The 19,817-nt window shown below is 35.8% G+C and overlaps 1 protein-coding gene across 1 annotated transcript in view; it reads left to right on the top strand.

Annotated features, from left to right (window-relative positions):
- The window catches only part of Mkl2 (MKL/myocardin-like 2), a gene marked incomplete in the record, with an annotated part of 190,947 nt that overhangs the window by 100,661 nt on the left and 70,469 nt on the right, over positions 1–19,817 (top strand).

The raw sequence follows: 19,817 nt of genomic DNA, 5'->3' as shown, positions 1-19,817 counted from the left end.
GATTATTGCTTTCTGTGTCCTAAAAATATTTTGCCCACCTCTTCCCAAAAGAAAGCATTCTTTGTATTTTGCTAAAGATTTTGTAACTTTTAAAAATAATGTGTACCATCCACTCCAGTTAACTTTTGTCTCAAGTGTGATGTAAAATCACAATTCATCTTTTTTTCCGTATGGATATCCAGTAGTTTGAAAGTCTTCCCTTTCCCAGTGGGATTGCTTTCTCACTTTTAAATAAAAGCTAATGATTATTTGTTTATCTGTGTCTAGATTTGTTAGTCTGTTCATTCCACTGATATATTTGTCAGTCCTCATGCTAGTGCTACACTGACTCTCAGCAATTATTGGTAGAGGTCTTGTATATAAATTTTGACAGTGTTGTCAGTGAAGTTGGTTTTTAAGTTTTCTTTTAGGCACTCTATTACATGACCTACACATTTCTTTCTGCTCTGCTTAGCTGATGGTTTTATAGACTTCCAATACCACTTTCTTACTTGGTAATCATTAGTACCGAAAGTCATGTGTTTTTTCTGTGAATCATAAGGCTTTGAAAGACATTTCAATTTGCATCAATTCAAAGAAGGATTTACTTCTGCCAAAATGGCCAGAAAACTCTTAGAGTGAGTTTATTTTTGCCTATTTGTTGTAGTCCTATTACAAGAAGTAGGGGCTGTGGATTTAGCTCAGCAGCACAGCGCCTGCCTGGCAAGTGCAAGGTCATGAGTTCGAGTCCTCGTACCGGAAGAAAAAAATACAAGAAGTATATGTATGAATATGTATATTTTAGAGAAAACAATAATCGTAATGATTATGTTACCATTATTAGTAGATGTCCGAAGCTGCTCTTTTTTTGGATACAGTGTCCCATTATGTAGTTCAAGTCCAACTTTGAGCCTTGAACACACTGTATAGCCCAGGCTGGCCTCAAACTTGTATGACCTTCTTCCTTCACACTCCCAAGTGGTGAGATTATAGGCATGCACAACCACGCCTGCCTCATGGAACTGCATTTTTTACCTGACTGGTTATGTAACTGTTGTTTGATGATATTACACATGTTTATCAAGTACTGGACTCAATAATCTTCTCACAACAAACAGTTCAACTTACTCCATAACTATTCATAAGTGCCACTAGTTTCATATTTGCTAGACACACCAACCAAATCAAAAACCAAAAAAATTTGGTTTAATTTTCATGTTTTTAAAATAAATTCTTTAGCTGTTAAAAAATAGGGTTTCTCTATAATTGTTGAACAGTATTCTTAGGCAGGAGGTTGTCAAATTGTGCCCAGCTTGGGCAACTTAGTGACTTACCAGGATCCTGTCTCAAAATAAAAAATAAGAAAAGGGCTTGGGGTATATATACCTCAGTCCAAAAGTACAGGGTTCAGTTCTCAGTACTAGAAAAAAAGGTGGGGGTAGTATGGGTAGGAGGTTCTCTCAATTGGATTTGGTTGGTGCATGCCTGTCAATCACAGGACTTAGAAGATGAGGCAAGGAGATCACAAATTCTGGTCTAGCCATGGCAATTTGGTGACTTAGTGAGACCCTGTCTCAAAAAATTTTAAAAGCCCTGGAGGTGTACCTCAGTGTGAAGGCCCTATGTTTAATGCCCAGAACTACACAAAATGGAGGGGGGCTTCTGTATTATTGCCAAACAGTATACTGTTATTTTAAATTGTATAAGTGCTTACCGATGACCTAGTATATAATAAGTACTTTTTTAGCAGTCTTAACATTGATTACTGAAAATTGCTGTCACTGAACTGATATACATAGACAGTAGGAAATCTCTTTCTACCTCATAGCACCAGATGTAGAAAAGACCCTAAAGACCTTAGGTCCTAGAGAATCTATCCAGCTATTTAGGCTATATGATTTCTCTGCATTACAGAGCTCATGAAGTTCCATACTGTTATGAATGCTCTGAAGTAGTAAAAACTTAATTTGATAAGAATGTACAATAATTGGCCCCCATATCCATGGGTTTTGTATCCTACCAATATGGTTTTTGGGGTTTTTGGGGTTTTTTCATTTCTTTGGGTTTTTTTGCTAGAGACTAAAATTTTTATCCAGGCATGGTGGGCACACCTATAATCCCAGCACTTGGGAGGCTGAGGCAGGAGGAGTGCCATGACTTTGAGTCTAACCTGGGCTACATAAGAGAGTTTAAGGCCATCTACATAGTGAGACCCTGCCTCAAAAAAAAAAAAACAAAGCAAAACAAAAAAAAACTTTTGTACTTAATAGACTACCACTTTTGAAACTGTTAATTCTAATATATGTATTTGCTTATAATACCTTAAATTATAGTATAAATTTTATAACACCTTAGAATTTCTTGAAGTAAATTACACATGGGCAGTTACATGAAGAAGCAGTGTGCATACCTGAATTCAAGAAATTGTAATATGCAAATTTCTGTAGTCTTTAAAATTAGAGTTTAGCCTTTTTCATCAAAGATATAATGCACGTTTCTATAGACTGCAAAATTCAGAAAGATAAAAGGCAAAGAATTTAAATAAACTCTAAGTTCTGTTATTCAGAGCTAGTGTAACATTTTGAAGTATTTTGTCCTTATCTTTTCTTGTAATTAATTTTTTTCAAAAACAAAATGACTGTATTGATCATACATTTCTATGGTTTCCTTTCCACCTTTGACTATTATACTGAACATTTTTCTGCATTGCTGCTGGGATAAATATTTTGTGTGTGTCTGTATTTTATAATATTTCTTTAGAATAAAATCATATTTCCATTGCCTTTCTAAAAATCATAATTTAATGTTATTGGCAGTATTTGAAAATTTCTCACAGTATTCTCATATACTTGAAAAATTTTTATCATTAAAGTATTTAATTGAACATATATTGACATGCACAGCTCTTAAAATAAAATTTTTGTTTTATTTTTTAAGATGGAGTCTTATAGGTTAGGCTGGTCTTCAACCCTTGGGCTCAAGCAGTCCTCCTCCCTCATCCCTCTGAGTAGCAGGGACTATAGGTATACACTACCATACCTGGCTTTAAACTTTTTGGAAGGGAGGGGTACTCCTCAGGACCAAATCCAGGGCTTCACATGTTGGTAGGCAAGCCCTCTATCATTGAGCTACATCCCTGGGCCCTAAACTTCAATTTTGAACTAATTCTGACTTACAGAAAGGTTTAAAAATAGTACAGAGAATTCCTGTATACTTTTCATCTAGATTCCTGAGGTATTATTATCTAAGCCCAATTGCTTTCTCATGCTCACTGGATACCTATACATGGTGCTTTTTCCCTGAATCATTTGAGAGCATGTTGCAGATGTTATTCCTTTTTACTCCTAAATACTTTGGGGTATATTTACTAAAAATTAGGATATTAGTATTATTGAAATCACAAAGTGACATTGTTACACTACTGTTAACTCATCTTAGAAATCATTCACATTTCTTCAGCTGACCCAATAATATCCTTCATAGGAAAAGGAACAAAAATATATATTTGCCTTGTTTTATAATAATCATACAGGACCATATACTAAATATATTCTCAGGTCCATCTGACTCCTTTCTGACATTTTTGAAAAGCATGATTCAGTTATTTAGTGGGACAGCATTTGATTTGGGTTTACCTGCTAGTTCCTGCTGATAGATTTGGTTGTGTGCCTTGGTAGGTATAACACACATTGCTGTTGTGTCTTCCCTTCAAGAGATACATGAAAGCCATTTGACTCATCCTGGTGCTATTAGCTTGAATCCCTTGGTTAAGATAGTGCTCTCCAGGTTTATCCACTGTGAAGTTACTATAGTTCCATTTGTGATTTTGTAGTATCTTATGAAGAAATATTCTGACACTGTGTATCTCCCTATTACCATTGATGATTCTTGCTGTTAATTACTCTAAGTGGTGATTTTCTAATTTTGTCATTCCTTGCATGTATTGAATGACATTCTACCTTACATATGAGCTTTTATTTCTCCATCTTTTATTAATTTATATCAGTATGGAATCATGGACTGTATGCATATAATATGTTACTATTGCTTCTTTTGATGTTCCAGTTACCTTTGTGTTGGTCAGGGGCAAATTCTTTAAACTGGCTTCTATGTCCCTGTAACAAGTTACATTATTTTTTTAAGTACCTGTTTGCTTACTGGCACAAGATGTCATGGGCTCAAATTGTACTCTTCCTTTCCCAATCCTGAAATCAATCATTTCTTTAAAAAAAAAAAAAAAATCTGGTTATTTGTAGAAAAATGGAGGTACACTGAGATCATACTGTTAAGTGAAATAAATCAGACACACAAGCTTCAATATCATATGGTTTCTCTTACGTGAGAAACTCAAAGTAAAAATAAAGAATAAAATAAAAGATAGTAGGAATTAGGGAAATAGATCATCCTCAAAGGGAAAGGGGATCAAGAGATGGAGGGAGGGCTGGGGGAAGGAAGGTGTAAGAGGTGAAAAAAAGGAATTGGGATGTGATATGTACATGTACCAACTGCACAGAAAGAATGTAAACTTTGTGTGCTACAAACGTGTATTTTTAAAAGGGGGTGGGGCAGAGGGGAGGAAGGAGAGGGAAATGAGATGGAAAAAAAAGAATTAAGATTGTTATGTATGTGTACCTACTTCCCATAAAGAATGTAAACATGTATTATACAGATGTACTAATAAACTAAAATTTTAAAAAAAGATCTGGGAACTAAATGTGTTCATTGCTACTGTGTGTTCATTGCTTCTGGATCATCTCAATAGAAAATACATGTGTGCATACATACCTGTTGCTTTTTTTGTCACTATAAATACTAAAAGTCAGAGCCGGACATGGTAGTGCACACCTGTAATTCCAGCACTGTGGGAGACTGAGACAGGAGGATTGCAAGTTCAAGCCCAGCTTGGGCAACTTAGTGACTTAGCAAAACCCCACCTCAAAATGTTTAAAAAAAAAAAAAGAGGTTGGGGATATAGCCCAGTATGAAGGCCTTGGGGTCAGTCCCCAGTTGGGTAGGGAGAGTGTGTTGTGAGACCTCCAATTTCATTCCAGCCTCCAGAGTTCATGCTGGCTTCTACCTTTTCCTATTTCTAACCCCATTCACTAGCCTATACCTTTGTGAAAATAAATTCATACGTTGAACAGATAAACTATGGTTTATAAATCTTATCCCAATAAAGCTGTTTTTAAAATATTTGCTAACTGGAGTTTGGTATTTGTTTACATTCTTTTTTTAAAAACCTTGACCTAAAGGTATATATCCAAAATCTCACATTCAAAAGTTCTAAGATTAGTGCTGTCCTGTTAATCCATGTTACTTGAAATACAGATAACTTCATTTATTGTGTTTATATATTTGCTATTGTACATTTATTTTTGCATTCCCTACTGCATTGTATGAAAATGTGTATTTTCTCTGTACCCTCACCAACAGAATGTATTGTCAAACATTTTTACCATTTACTGTTTTAATATAATTTTGATTGAATTTCTGTATGTGTAACATTGAACATCTTTCATATGTTTAAGCTCCATTTCAATTTTTTTTGTGTGGAGGAGCAAATTATCTGTTCATTTCTCTGCCAGATTTTTTAACTTTTCAGTTGTTTTTGTTTTTGAGACAGTTTCCTTATGTGGTTCAGGCCAGCCTTAAACTCACTGTGTAGCCCAGGCTGGCCTTGAACTCACAGCACTCCTCCATCAGCCTCGAGAATGCTTAGATTACAAGTGAACACTACCACATGCAGCTCAACTTTTCAGTTTTTAAAGAGTTCCTTGTGTATTGGGAATATTAACTTTTTGGTATGCTTTTGGGCATTTTTTTAATGTTGCAAAAATCTATCAGTATTTTATGGCATTTGGATTTAGGATCATAGTTTGAAAACTTTTCCAGGTTATAGAGAAATCTCATCAATATTTCTTGAGAGTATGCATATGATTTGAGTGTATCTATGTGTGTGTACATTTAGATCCCTGATCCTCAGCTTGGTTTTGTCTCATAAGGCTCTTTTCCTCTCCCGTAGTATGGCTTTTCTTTGCATGTTTTCCTACCTCAACCTAGGTGGGTTTTTTTTTTCCCCATATGAACTTAAATATCATCACTTACAAATTAGCTTAGAGAAAACTGACATTTTTGTAATGACATGTTATCCTGTCCACAGACAAGGACTGCCTATTTGTTCAGTGCCACTTTTGTGTTTTACAAGGGTTTTACACATTTCTTGTTCTTAGTTCACTTCTAAAGATTTTTGATTTTTTGCTATTATTAACGAGGTGTTCTCTATGAGTATGTTCTTTAAAAGAAACTGAGCATTTGTGAATTTGAAGGCTATTTATCCCTTTCTGAATGTGATTGAATGTATTCTAAGGTTAGCTAAGTTTCTTAAACCTATAAATTTATGTTTCTCATCTAATTTGGAGAATTTTCAGGCATTATCTTTGCAAATATGTTTTCTGCCCCATTTTCTCTCTGCTATCTTTCTGGGACTCCAATTATACATCAGATAAATCTTTTAATACCACCACATAAGCCACTGAGGGTCTATCCTTTTGTTAAAAGCTTTTTTCTTTGTCTTATACTTTATTTTCATTCCTTTATTGTTGTTGATGCAATGGTTTATATATTTGAATTTTTCTCTTACTATCACTTAAGTATATGCTATAGGTTCTGACATACAAAATTATTAATATTTCTTTTTTAGAAATTATTTCAGTTAAGTTTGTAGCTTTTCTAAGAAGTAATGAGATGATTTTCAAATATTTAACCTTTTTTATTAATAATTTATAGATGCATTGCATTGAGATCAATGTATTTGTAATAATTTTTAATCATACGATTTACCAAAATTTTCTTTATGATTAGTATTTGACTTTTTTTAGTATTCCATGCATATTTGAGATATTTTCTGTATCGTTGGGATGTAAAGCTCTCTATATATTGGTAACATCTTTTTCTTGGTTATGCAATATAAGGTGTTTTTTGTTTTTTGTTTTTTGTTTTTTTTTTGCCTGCTGCACTTGTCTTATATGGAGAGTGACAGATTAAAGTCTCCTATTTGTGTATTTCGACTGTGTCACATTGGATCTCTTGTCATTTTAGTTTTCTAACCATAGATGTTGTACTGTTTTGTGAATAGTCATAACTGTGTATGTCATAATCTTCATTGTAATTATAGATTTGAGCAGCAAAATGCCCTCTTTGTCACATTTTTTAGATTTGAATTCTACATCTCCTGTTTTCAGCATCATTATCTCTTTAACATCTGATATGTAAAACACATCAGTGACCACAGAGCGTAGTGTTGTTAGCTATAGTTCCCTGAGTTGTACTATGCACATGTATTTTAGAAATCATTCTTCAGCTATTACAAATGGGATTTATTTTAAAAGATGAATAAGTTTGTGGTTTGGTTTTGGAAGGATTGTTTTTGTATTTTAGATCATCAGAGCACTTCTGCTCTGTTTTTTTCCTGGTTTAGACCTTTAGTTAAATAATCTTTTGTTGCAGTAAAGTTTTGTAAGTAGTAGAGACTGTTTCAGGATTGTTTACTTGAAATTTTAGAAAAGGCAAGCTAATTTATACTAGTAGAAAGCAGGTCAGTAATTATGTAGGGCTGAGTGTGACAGAGGTATTGCAAAAGGGCATTAGGAAACCTTCTGGAATGATGAAAAAGTCCTGTGTCTCCAATGTGACTATGGTTCCAGAAGTGTCCACCTCCATAAATAATCACCAGCTTGTACATGGTAAATAGATGTGGCTTATCTTTGAATTATATCTCATTAAAATTGGTTTTGAAATGTCTCTCAGGCACAGTCAGAAATAAATAAAACAACTTTTAATTGTTAAGAAGATGATATCAAGTAGGTGATTGTAAGACTTTATGTAACTAAAAAGAAACTTGACCATGTGAAAATTATTAAAACATTAGAACAGATTTCATAGGAATAAAAAGATGAATGAGATGCAAGTCTAGCACTTGAAGATTGTAAAACTTACCAAGATGGAGAAGGACTATCAGGAGTATGCAAAGTATACAGGTAAGTGTTGAGAGAAACCTTAGAGGAATAATGAAAATCATCAGGCCTTCTCAGCCTTGGCTTTCAGAGAGAATTAAACCCTACAAATGTGATTTGTAACTTGTCTGTTTCTCAATTCTCTTGAGGATGACTTAGCACATACATTTTTAGATACTTAGGAAAGAAGTTAATTCTCTGTGGATGCCTTTGGGCGTTAGAGCTTAATTCTCTCACAAAAACCTTTGAGAAAAGCTAGTAAGTTGAAGCCATACTCTCTAGATTAAAAAAATCTGTTTTCTGTGTCTTAAAAACTGTGTAGATGGACAAGTTATTTAACATCTTGGTACTGGGAGGGTCTGTGGCTTTGTGGATGGGGTTGCCAGAGAAGTGTCAAACGTGCAAAACAGCTATGGAAGAATACAGACAAGAGAAATCTTTCTAGAAATGAATCTTCACACCGTATGAGACTGGCCCAATATTTCTGTGATAAATACTTTATATGTATTTTTTCTAATTTTTATAATCATACAAAATAGCTGCTGTTGTTACTACATTTCCATAGACAAAGCAGCCAGGGCACAAAAACATTACCACTTTCCCAAGATCTCACAACCAAATTATATTTATCTCTAAAGTCATGCTCCTTCTACAAAACCATCCCGCTCTAAACTTCATCAGTCTATGTGTAATGTTGTCTTCCCCTAAAATTAAATGGCCAGGTTTTTTAGTACATGCCTTTGAAAGTCATATATAGAATTAGTCAAAATGAAAAAAGAGATAGAAATCATACATTTGCTTTTGGTGAAGAGTGTTAAAGTCACAAGATAGGATTAAAGATTTGTGATTACCAGCAGAAATGACTTGAACATGTATTAGTTCTTATTTCAACATTTAAAAAATATAGAACATAAATATACTAAGAACCAAATAGTATAAACGTAAATATACTATGTTCATACAATAGTATGAACATAAATATACTAAGAACCAAAAGATGCTCAAGATTCTCAAAAGTATGCTAAATTTACTAATGACCTAAAAATCGTTATTATAGATTGCAAACCTTGTTATGGGGGCTCCCTACATACAAGTTATTCATTATCTTGCTATTTTTTTCTCAAAATAAAAAATATTGCTTTCCCTCTTGTAGAGTAAACCTCAATAGGATTAAAAATTAGTTCTTGGAGGATGAGTAAAAAAAATCTTATTCTTTTTATGCATGTATAAGGCACAGATATACATAAATAAATCTATAGTATTAAAATTTATAAAAAATGATTTAAGAAAGTTACATAAAAAGGAATCAGATAGTAATAATGTATAGAAGGTTGAAAAGCACTATTATGTGTAGTTTTCTTATCACAACTACTAACCTTAACACTGCATTGACCATAACTTAATATACCATCCAGTGTTTGTTGAGATTTGCTCCTCTTAATTTTTTGGTCACTGTGTCTTTGCCAAATTTTCAAAGCTGTAGTCATTTCATTTTCTCTTATATTCTGTGATAAAGGAAGTTATTACAAAATTTGAGACCTGAAGATAACATACAATATAAGGAAAGTTCTTTGTTGTAAATCTCCCAGTCTGTATTTATATAACTATAAATTTTAAAGAGCCACGTAACCCCAGCTACTTGGTAAGCTGAGGCAGGAGGAGGCCCATGTTTGGGCCTCATGCTGGACAACTTGGTAAGAGCCTATCTCAGAATAAATTAAAAAGTGCTAAGGATAATAACTCAGTGGTAGAGCACTAGTTTGTGCATGAGGCCCTGCGTCAAGCCCTAGTACCACCAATGGTGGGGGCTGTGACTGACTTTTTAAAAGCTAGTAACATGTACCCTGTCATTTTTTGATTACCCATGCAAAGAATATGAGCAGAGACGTGGCACTCATGTAAGTGAGACACTTCCACTTCAGTGATGCCACTAGAATGTGAAGGCCCAACTAAGGATACACTATGAACTATGTTCCTCCACCCCTAGCCCCATTCCATGTGACTTCCTTTCCCCTCTATTTGAGCAGAGGTTAATCAGAAGACTATTAATGATAAAATTCCATTCCTGCTAAAACAGTTCATATGTTGAGAGGATAGAGCAGACACAAGAGGGTAGAGCTGCTTATGCCTGCTGCAGCTGGGTTCCAGGGTTCGAGAGCATCTTCACAAACATAGAGCAGATCTTTATGCTGGTTTTCCCTGGAGGAGTGTTTTGGTGTGCTGTAATATGGAAATCATTGATGATTTTCTTTAAAACCCTGTTATCATAGAAATGTCAGAAAAATTATTCCTCCTCTGGAAATGGTGGTTTCCTTCGGGGCTGAATGGTTCATCTGTTTACACCTGAAGCACTACATGTCCACACTATATTTTTTAAATGATAAACTAAAGGACATTATATGTATGTGTGTTTTGTGTAATATATATGTATCACACACATATGTATATTTGTGTGAGACAGGATCTCCCTAAGTGGCCCAGACTGATCGTAAACTCACAGTCGTCTTGCCTTAGCCTCCTGGGTACCTGGGATTATGGTTGTATAGCACCATCACCAGCTAATACATTTTAAGTGATAAAAATAAAAGTCTTGAGCCAAGCATGGTGGTGCACATCTGTAATCCCAGCACTTAGTCTGAAGCAGGAGGATTCTCATGAGTTCAGAATCAGCCTGAGCTACATATTGAGTTCAAGGATAGTCTGAACTACATAGTGAGACCCTGTCACAAAAACAAAAAAAGAAAGGTCTTTAAGGCTCATGGCCTGATTTCAGAGATAGCACTAATTTCATTTTTACCCCCCCAAAATTTATTTAACTATTGGGATTTACCATACCCATTTCATAATGATCTGGAGGTATAATATTTCACAACTATGTTTATAAAATTAAAAAGGAGAAAAATAAGGATCAAAAATATGTATTTTCCTAAAAATATGATACCCTGAAGAAAAAAATTCTAGGTATAACTTCACTGAAATTTTCTCTTTCCATGCATTTAGTTCATGTAGATTTTGAATATTTGGAAGCCACAGAGTTCACTCTCATTCCCACAGCCAGTTCCCACAGAGAACCTGTGACAGTACATGATATAGGAGGAGAAAAGAAAGGTCATTTTCAGTCTCCATGTCCGAAATGCTACAGGAGAAGCATAGGTCAATACTTAAGGGTCTCTTTACATTTGCTACTTTTGAATGTTTCACATTCCCATGTTCTACCTTATGGAAGTACAGCACCATCATAGGGAGAGTCTTTCCATCGTAATTTGGTGAGCATATAGTGGCTGTGCCAAGTTTTCATGTAGGTCCCTTGAGCCTTGTTTGTTTGTGTTCTCATTCCCTGAAGCCTTTCTTGGGTTGTTCCTACTCTAAGCCAGTTTTTCTCATGGTTATTAAATATCTGTGTTTGCAGTGGTGGGAAAATTGATTTGATTTATGGTAGTCTCTTTCAGAGTCAAAGAGCTGTTTTGAGTGTACATACACACAAATACTGTGGAAGCAGATTTATCATAGCAGAAGTGACTTTAATAACATACCATTTGAAATTAAATGTCACTCATGACAATAGAGCCAAATGACATTGAAGAAGATGCAGCTCATATAGTAAGGAACAAAAGCAAAATACTGGAAATCAATTAATGAGAAAGCTGTGGACTTCTTATACTGAGAGATGATGCAAGACTTCTTACCCACTCCCTAGTTCAGTACAGAAAACACTGTAGGGAGCTGAACAAGGGAAGTGTCAGGGAAGTAGGGGCAAAACTCCAGCCAGGGCAAGGAGGATAATAGGTGGCAGTGGTGGTGATAGACCACAGGGTAGAGACCATGGAGGAGAAGCATCTCCCTGTAAGAAAACAGTGCTGTAAATACAGAGAAGAGAAAATGAGAATGAGAATGAGCCTGTGGCATTAGAATGGAAATGGAAGCACTGGTAAATTTGTGGTTTTCAATGTATATAAATAGATGTATAATATTTACATATATATGTATTTTACTTATCTTAATATAGAAACTAAATTCACATATGTATTAACCAACTGTATCTACAGAGAAACCTGGGAAAAGTGACAGCATAATAGCAGTGAGCACACCTGGCATTGAGATCTTGGCTTCTGAATGGGGCAGGAGAAGTACAAGCTGAGCCTGGAACATCTTGTGCCAGAAAATAAGAGCGTGCTCAAAGAATGATAGGGTCATGATAATAAGAAACTTGCAGTCCTCACTAGCCAAATCTGGGATAAATTGAGCATCAGAATAAATAATGATAGTAACAGATATAACCCACCAAATAAAACAGGAAACTATGAGTAGATACTGATGTAATTAGGTAATGTAAGCCAGGTAAATAGTATTCTTTTTCTTAGAATTGGATGTGCCATTACTATAGATAGCCCCCAATTTATGATGGTCCCACTTAATAATTTTTCACCTTTACAGTGGTGTAAAAGCAATATATATTCAATAGAAACCATACTTTGAGTTTTTATCTTTTCCCAATCTAGCAGTACAGCCTAGTTCTGTCTTCCATTGTTGGGCGATAGCAGAAAACCACAGCTCCAAGTCAGGTCCAGGATCACCGGGGGAAGTAAATGACATTCTGGTGTACTGTATTGCTAAGGCATTCTTATTCTGGTTTTATCAGGATGTAGGTATTCCTGCCAAAATTCATCATCTCAGTGTACTCATGAAGACACATTAGACAAACCCAAATTGAGGATAATTCTATGAAATTAAGGGCCTGTAATCTTCAAAATCCAGGGAAAGGTGGAGAAAGACTAAACCATTCCAGATGAATAAAAGCTCAAGAGTATTAGTAATTCAGTGTCATGTGTGATCCTGGTATAGATCTTTTTCCCAATAAGGGTGCTTAGATAACAGTTGGTGGAACTTAAATGCTGTTTGTGAGTCAGATGGCAGTGACACATTATTGTTAAATTTCTTGATACTGATACTATAGTTCTGTAGGGGAATATCCTTATTTGTAGGAATCTTATACCAGAGTCCCTAAAGATAATTGTATCAGAACCTACTCACAGAAGCTTTGGGGTAAAAATTGCTCTTTGAATTTGAAATTATTCCCAATTTTTTGAGAACTAGTACACTGATTTTTTTAGGCACATACAGCACTAGAAAGATTATTTCCTTTCAAAACTATAAAGATTTTGATACAAACTGTAGCAGAACAATGTGTTTCCTTATTAGACTTTTCATACTTTACAGACATAAAATTAATAAGCTTACAATGAATCCTTAAAAGACAACCTTTTTGTTAAAAAAAAAAAAAAAAAAAAGCTGGGCACATACTGAATGTATGCACAGAGGATGAAGAGTTTCGAAGTGGCTAATGCAAATCTACTTAAGTTTCTACACTTGTGGCCTAAAAACTTTTGAGCATTTTTCAGAATTAAAAAGCATTCTGGAAAAGAGAATGTGTAGGTTTATGGTTTTGATTGTTCCTTTTGCACAGTAATTAATGTAAGCTGTGGAGCCAAGCTATGTGCTTTGGAATCTTGGCCACCTCTTGTAAAATACGCTGCGTCTTTCAAAGTATTTGATTTTTCTAGGCCTAGGTTTCTCCATCTGTATGTTGGAATAGTACTGAATTCACAAGTCTGTCAACCAGGTAAATGAAATAATATATAAAAAATACTTAGACTGGCACATAATAAGCACTAAGTGAAGTTAGCTGCTGTTGTTATCATTTCATGAAAAGTTAAAATATTTTTTGTAAAATCATTCTAGTGTGGTTATGTTGGCTTTCTTTTCTCTCACCAGAAGAATTGCTAGAAGGCTGTAAAAGGTATGGCTTCTGTTCTTAAACATGTCCAAAGATCAAATTAAAACCTGGAAATGGGGCACAATCTGAAAGATAATAGGCAGTGCCTTACCATATAATAGAAAGACTTGGGTCTTTCAAAGTTTGAGGTCTAAGCCTGGCATTTAAAAGCTTTGTGACATTGGTCTTGGTGTATAAAATGTCTATGATGTATGAATGACCATAGAGATCATAAATATTGGAGGGAATTAAATGAGATTATCTTTGCAAGACATCTAATTAAGTAACTAATAAAAAGAATGTTCCCAAAATGAGGGGTTTTTCTATTACTCCTTAAAAGCATAGGAGTGGTTCATTTAGTAGAATGTGGACTTTTGGATCAGATTGTACCAGAATGCTGGAAGACGTGTTTTAGAATTGTGACAAGCTTCTCACTATTCATGCGAGGTTTAGACTACCACAGATGAGCTTATGTTACTTCAGAAGAAGTTTGAGAAGATGTGTTGTGTGTTATGCAATGCCATTCTCAAGAGGTGCAGAACAGATAGCAATCTTTTTGGAACAGTGTAGGTTTAGTGCGCACAAGCCTTGGAACCAGGAATAGAGGACAGAATGCTTTGTCCAGTTGCATCTGTGTGAACAGTGAGAAACACGCTGGTGTTCTTGCAAGGCTTTGAAGATGCAGAGCCTTTCTTTAGCCCACAAGAGAGTCATACCAGGTGCCTAATTAAAGTACATTTGTTCATTTTCTTTTAAAGAGAAAATGTACTTCTTTTAGAGAATATTTTGTTTTTCATCACAGATTAGTGGAGCTTGGTCATTGATCTAAAATGTTTTGAAAATTCTGCGTATTATCAACCATTTTCCAGGTACATTCTCTTCTGTTTTAATTCACACTCAGTTGTGCCATACATTGAAAATTCTTAATATTCCAGGCACTCTGCTAAATTTATGTTGGTTGTTCAAAAAGTGAGGAGGATAGACCTGGCATGGTACAGGATTCATGGTCTGCTGTTCTTAGAGCATCTGATGGGTTTTATGGGAGATTTGTAAAGGAGCATACTTTGAACCATTTAAGACAGCAGATTACTTTGACTTTAGATATATATTTGATGTTTATGGAAACAAACGATGTGCATGTTTCCCTGAAAATCCCATACCTAGAGATTTCCTTTGAGCAGCATCCTTCATATGCAGTGAACAGCAGCCTATGACATGCAGAAGAGGTGCCTATGTTGATACCTTCTGTGAAATTAAACTTGGTCTGGTCACTTGTTGAAATAGATCTCTGTGTCATTGCTTTTAATACACGGGAGATTTTTTTTTTTTCCTTAAAAAAAATCATGGCAATGTTAGCTCTCTTAGCCGACTAGTGGCACAAAGGAAAACTGCTGCTTGGGTCTGAATCACCAAAGGAAGAAAGCTGCAGTTACAGTACATTCCCGTTACAAGAGCATTGGCTTTGCCAAAGAGTGCTGTATGCTGCAAACCACACTCCACAAGGAGCTTTAGTAGTGAAATGACTTTCTGCTTCCAGATATGCTGGTAGCATGTTTATTTGTACAGTACCCTTGCTGAGATAAGACTACTTCGTTCAAATGCCCCAGCCTGTCATTTGTTTAGCTGGAGAACTTAAAGAGTAATGAATGTGCCTGTCTGGCCGATATAAAGTATTTCTACCGCCTGCGGCTGTTCATTGAGAGTTCCAGGAGAGACCACAGGCAGCAGTTTGTCTTCTTAGGTATCAGCAGCGTCTTCTCTTTTAACAACTAGAAGATTTATTTTTAACTGTTTGACTCAGTGTTTGTCAGATGATTCGGACCATCAAACTGCAGATTGAAGCACCCAGCATGGGGGAGGCTGGAATGGTGGGGGGAAGGGGGCTGGCTGGGAAAAGGGGTGGGATTTTAGAATCATGCCTCCCAGGCTCTGCCTCCCGATGTGGGAGAGAGTTAAGGGCTTCAGCAGTATGCGTGTGCTTGCAGGTCAAGCCGGGAACTGAAGGCTAATGGCTGCCTTCAGCTGCTTAAAGACATAGGTGCCTAACGATTGGGATATTGTGAGAAGCCACCAAGAACCCTGGACTGGAGTATTCTGAGCCCCACTCTGCTGTCCTGCAAACTGAGCCTTTCTCCTGCTGGATGCTGCCTGTCTCCAGAAGCCTCTCACCATGATCGATAGCTCCAAGAAGCAGCAACAGGGCTTCCCAGAGATTTTAACTGCTGGGGGTTTTGAACCTTTTAAAGAAAAAGAATGCCTTGAGGGGAGCAACCAGAAAAGTCTCAAGGAAGGTCAGTTTGTCTGTGGATGGGCAGGATGGCTAACTTCCTCTTTCCATCTACAGACGAGTGTGTCTATCAGCTTACCCTTGTGTGTCTGCTCTCTGTTTACCCAAAGCCCTTACATACTCCAAGTTATGTGGTGCAGTGACAGCTTAATGCTGTTACTTAAGATTCATTAGCTGATTTTGCAATAATTGATATAATAAGGGGACTTAGGAGGCCCCTCCTAATTTCAGTGAAATCTTTCCACATTCATTTTGTGTATTTCCTCATTTTCTGCAGTTTTTCCCACGGCTTTTTGGGGAGGCCATTTCTTTTTCAGTGTTAGAATACTGCTTCTTTTAGGTTTATAAACACATAATTCTGGGAAGACTAATTTTTCCTAATTAGCATGTTACTGATTATTATTGTTTAAAGCAGGAAGGTGGCTCTTCCATACTACTAAAATGATAGGTTAGTTGGCTATAATGTGAATTACATATGTTTTGTTCTTAAAAAGCACATTGCAGCATTGGGGGGTTGTCTTGGGGGCTTGGGAGTTGTTTTCATAACAAAGCAAGCAAGCAGTAAGGCTGAGAATATTGTTTGTTTTTACTGTAAGTGACCGCTACACAGGTACCTCACTGACTGATTTAAGAAAATGGCCAAAGGTTTTTGGCATTGTTGTTCCTTATCCTGGCACTGAAGTGTGGCAAGTACCTGGCATGCTTGACTATAATAGCCTTAGGATCAGGGACCATGGTTTAAGAAATTCAGAGTGCAGAGAGTAAAGTTTTTCATAAATTTGAGACATGAGGGTCACCCCTTCTAGTGCTTATTTAATTTGAAAATTGGTTTTCTAATCCTGTTTTGGAGTTACAAACCCCCACAATAACCCTTTTTCCTTTTTCTTGTTATCATCTCCATCTGCCACCCACTCAGCTCCCCTCTGGCTCTTGCTAGTTTATCAGTCTCAGTATTGCTTTGAGCTTCTTCCAAAAGGATATGCTTCATATTTTTCTCTCATACATTTAGAATGAGAGAGTAATGATAGATTTTTACAGATTTAAAAGATAAGAAGAAACAATTGGACCTGCGGAAGTTGAAATAGTTCTGGATATGGGTAGGAAAAACACCATGGTTGAAACAGATGACCCACAATGAAGTACAAATAGCTGTTGCTAAGAACTGAACAATGGATTTCTGCTTGTGTACAATAGACGCTTAATGAAAATTACAGGTTTTTATAAAAACCAGTGCCAGTGGAGTTTTTAGAAAATGGGAACTTGAGTTTTTTCCTTAATTTTTTAAAAGTTTAAGAATTATCTGTGTAGCATTTAAATTAAACTTTTAAGCTCCTATTAATACCAATACCATAAATTTAAAACAGTTTTTGTGCTACTTGGAAAACAAGAAAGGAGAAGAAAACTAAACAGGAGAAATAAAAGGATGTCAGTACAGCCCAGTGTGATTAAGGAGCATAGAAAGCAAGAATTATAGACAGGCGTGGGGCTGTAATTCAGTCATAGAGCATGTGTGTAGCTTGTGTGAGGCCTTTGGTTCGATCTCCAGTGCCACACATACATGCATATGCACATAGTCACATGCATAGACACAGTAAGAGAATTATCAGCAGAATAGCAGAGTTGAGATGATTACATAATGTTAGATTTTTCTCCCTCACAATTTTGAGACTTATAAGGGTATAGGAGTATAACGTCCAAAGAGCAAAAGAATATGAACTGCGGAGTAAAATCACTTAGGTTCAAATCCCAGGTGCACCATTTACTAGTATTGTGACCCTATTCAAGTTCACTGCTCTGACCCTTAATTTTCTCTTTTGTGCAATGAGAGTGAAAAATATTTGCTTTGAGATGTCTGGTTTAATGCCAGTTTTTCTTCCTTTATATTTATTTTTTAAAACGTTCATTACTGTTTCCTTTTATTAAAATTTAAAACCTAATGTATATTTACAAAGTAGAGAAATAGTCTGTACATTACTGTCATGTAAATTAACAGGTATAAAGCAGTAGAGGAAGGACTTTCAGTGTGTCATAACACTCCATGGAAATGATTGAATGATAGAATTTACCTGTCTTGCCATATGATTTATATCTTAATAGACTATTTCTAGTCTTTTTGTGCATATGTAGGCCTGGGGGTAAAATAACATAGGTGTATATCAGCAATGACATGCTGTTTTAGATCTGGATTTAATTAGAATAGAAAAAATAAGCATTGTGTAGAAAACTACTTTTTTGCAGTCATATGTCAGTAGCTTGGTTCCCTATAAGAAATTGAACTCCTAAAATTCAGTGTGACCAGTTATTGCCTGTAGATGAATACCAGTGGCCTGCTTGGTAGGTTGGCAGACTATAATATCAGCTCTGGGGAACTTCACCTGCTTTTAGGTATTGGGTCATACATTAGTTTTATTAATCCATGAAAGGTGTTTGATAGACAGCAGTTTTTCAAATGCCTTTGATTAGCTTACCTTTCAGAAATGCTCTGGAGTCTAATTAGGTCCTGTGCTATTTTGTCAAGAGACTAATGTATGAATGACTATTAATAATGTCTGTACCTCATATGTTAAGGGATACATGTTATATTTCACACTGATAGGTCTGGTTTTCCACTCAAGGTTCTGTTTGTTTGGAAAGCAACCTCTAGAATTTTTTTTTAAATGTCTGAACCATAAGTTTCTGTGTAATGAAAGAATATATCTTGGGTTATTTAATTCTGATCATGTAGACACCAGCTTAGTGTCTCTGGTGCTGACTTTTACCTGTTATAAGGGACAAGAAGTCCACTCTGCTGGCTTTCTTGCTTGCTTATACTGAGATTTTTTTTTTTTTCAATTCCTGTAATGTTGACAGTAGTAGTTAATGGAAATTGTTGTGTGCCCAGGGATAATCGTCGGAGTCAAAATTTTAAATAATACCTTATAGGAAAATTTAGCCAGTATGTTTTGAATTTTTAAAAAAGGAAAAAGGTGGCTTTGTTTGTTAGTGGTGCTGAAGACAGAACCCAGAGCCTCAAGTGAACACTCTGCAGAGAGCCATATCCCAGCCTGAGGGAGAAAGTCCTGATGCCTACTACATGTGAGTAGTTGTTATCAAAGACCAGGCAGTTGTTTGGAAAATAAAACATATCGCATTGCAGCTTTGTTAATGCTTATATAAACTTTTTGATAAATCCCAGCCAGTGTGCATAGTTGGGGAATTTAACTACTTTGTGCTTTAGGTAAGAGTAGTAATAAATGTCATAAATTCTCCTGAACGAATTCAAGTGAGTGTTCTCCTTAGACTAGTTTCTTCTGTCAGAGCAGGAATCGGGAATATTATCTTTTAACTTACCTACAAAAACCTTCAAATATTTCCTAATTATTCTCAACTTGCATGAGATCTAAATTTCTAGATTTTACAACTGGGAAGGATATTGCAGACTACTACAACTTGACAATGGGAGAAGTTTTAGGAAAAAACAAATAAGTTTAGAAATAAATTGTTGTTCAATATAAAGAACTCTCTAATACTGAAAATAAAGTACCCCAGAAAGAAAACTGGGTTGCATATTAATTGATTTGGCTAAAACATGCTCTAATAAACAACTCCAACATGCAACGCTTTAACCATTCTAAGTACATCTCTTATTCTGAACACTTCAGTCTGTGTTGGGCAACACATAGGCAGTTGTCATCTAAGAAGTGACTCTAGTCTGGGCTCCTTTCACTGTGTGGCTTAAGCGTAGTGTTGGGGAGGGAGCGGCAGGGTGAGGAGTACAGATTTAGGA

The sequence above is a fragment of the Chinchilla lanigera genome, unplaced genomic scaffold, assembly GCF_000276665.1.
Source record: "Chinchilla lanigera isolate Chin_1 unplaced genomic scaffold, ChiLan1.0 scaffold00041, whole genome shotgun sequence".
Taxonomy (NCBI): Eukaryota; Metazoa; Chordata; class Mammalia; order Rodentia; family Chinchillidae; genus Chinchilla; species Chinchilla lanigera.
This window is presented reverse-complemented; position numbering and strand designations above follow the sequence as displayed.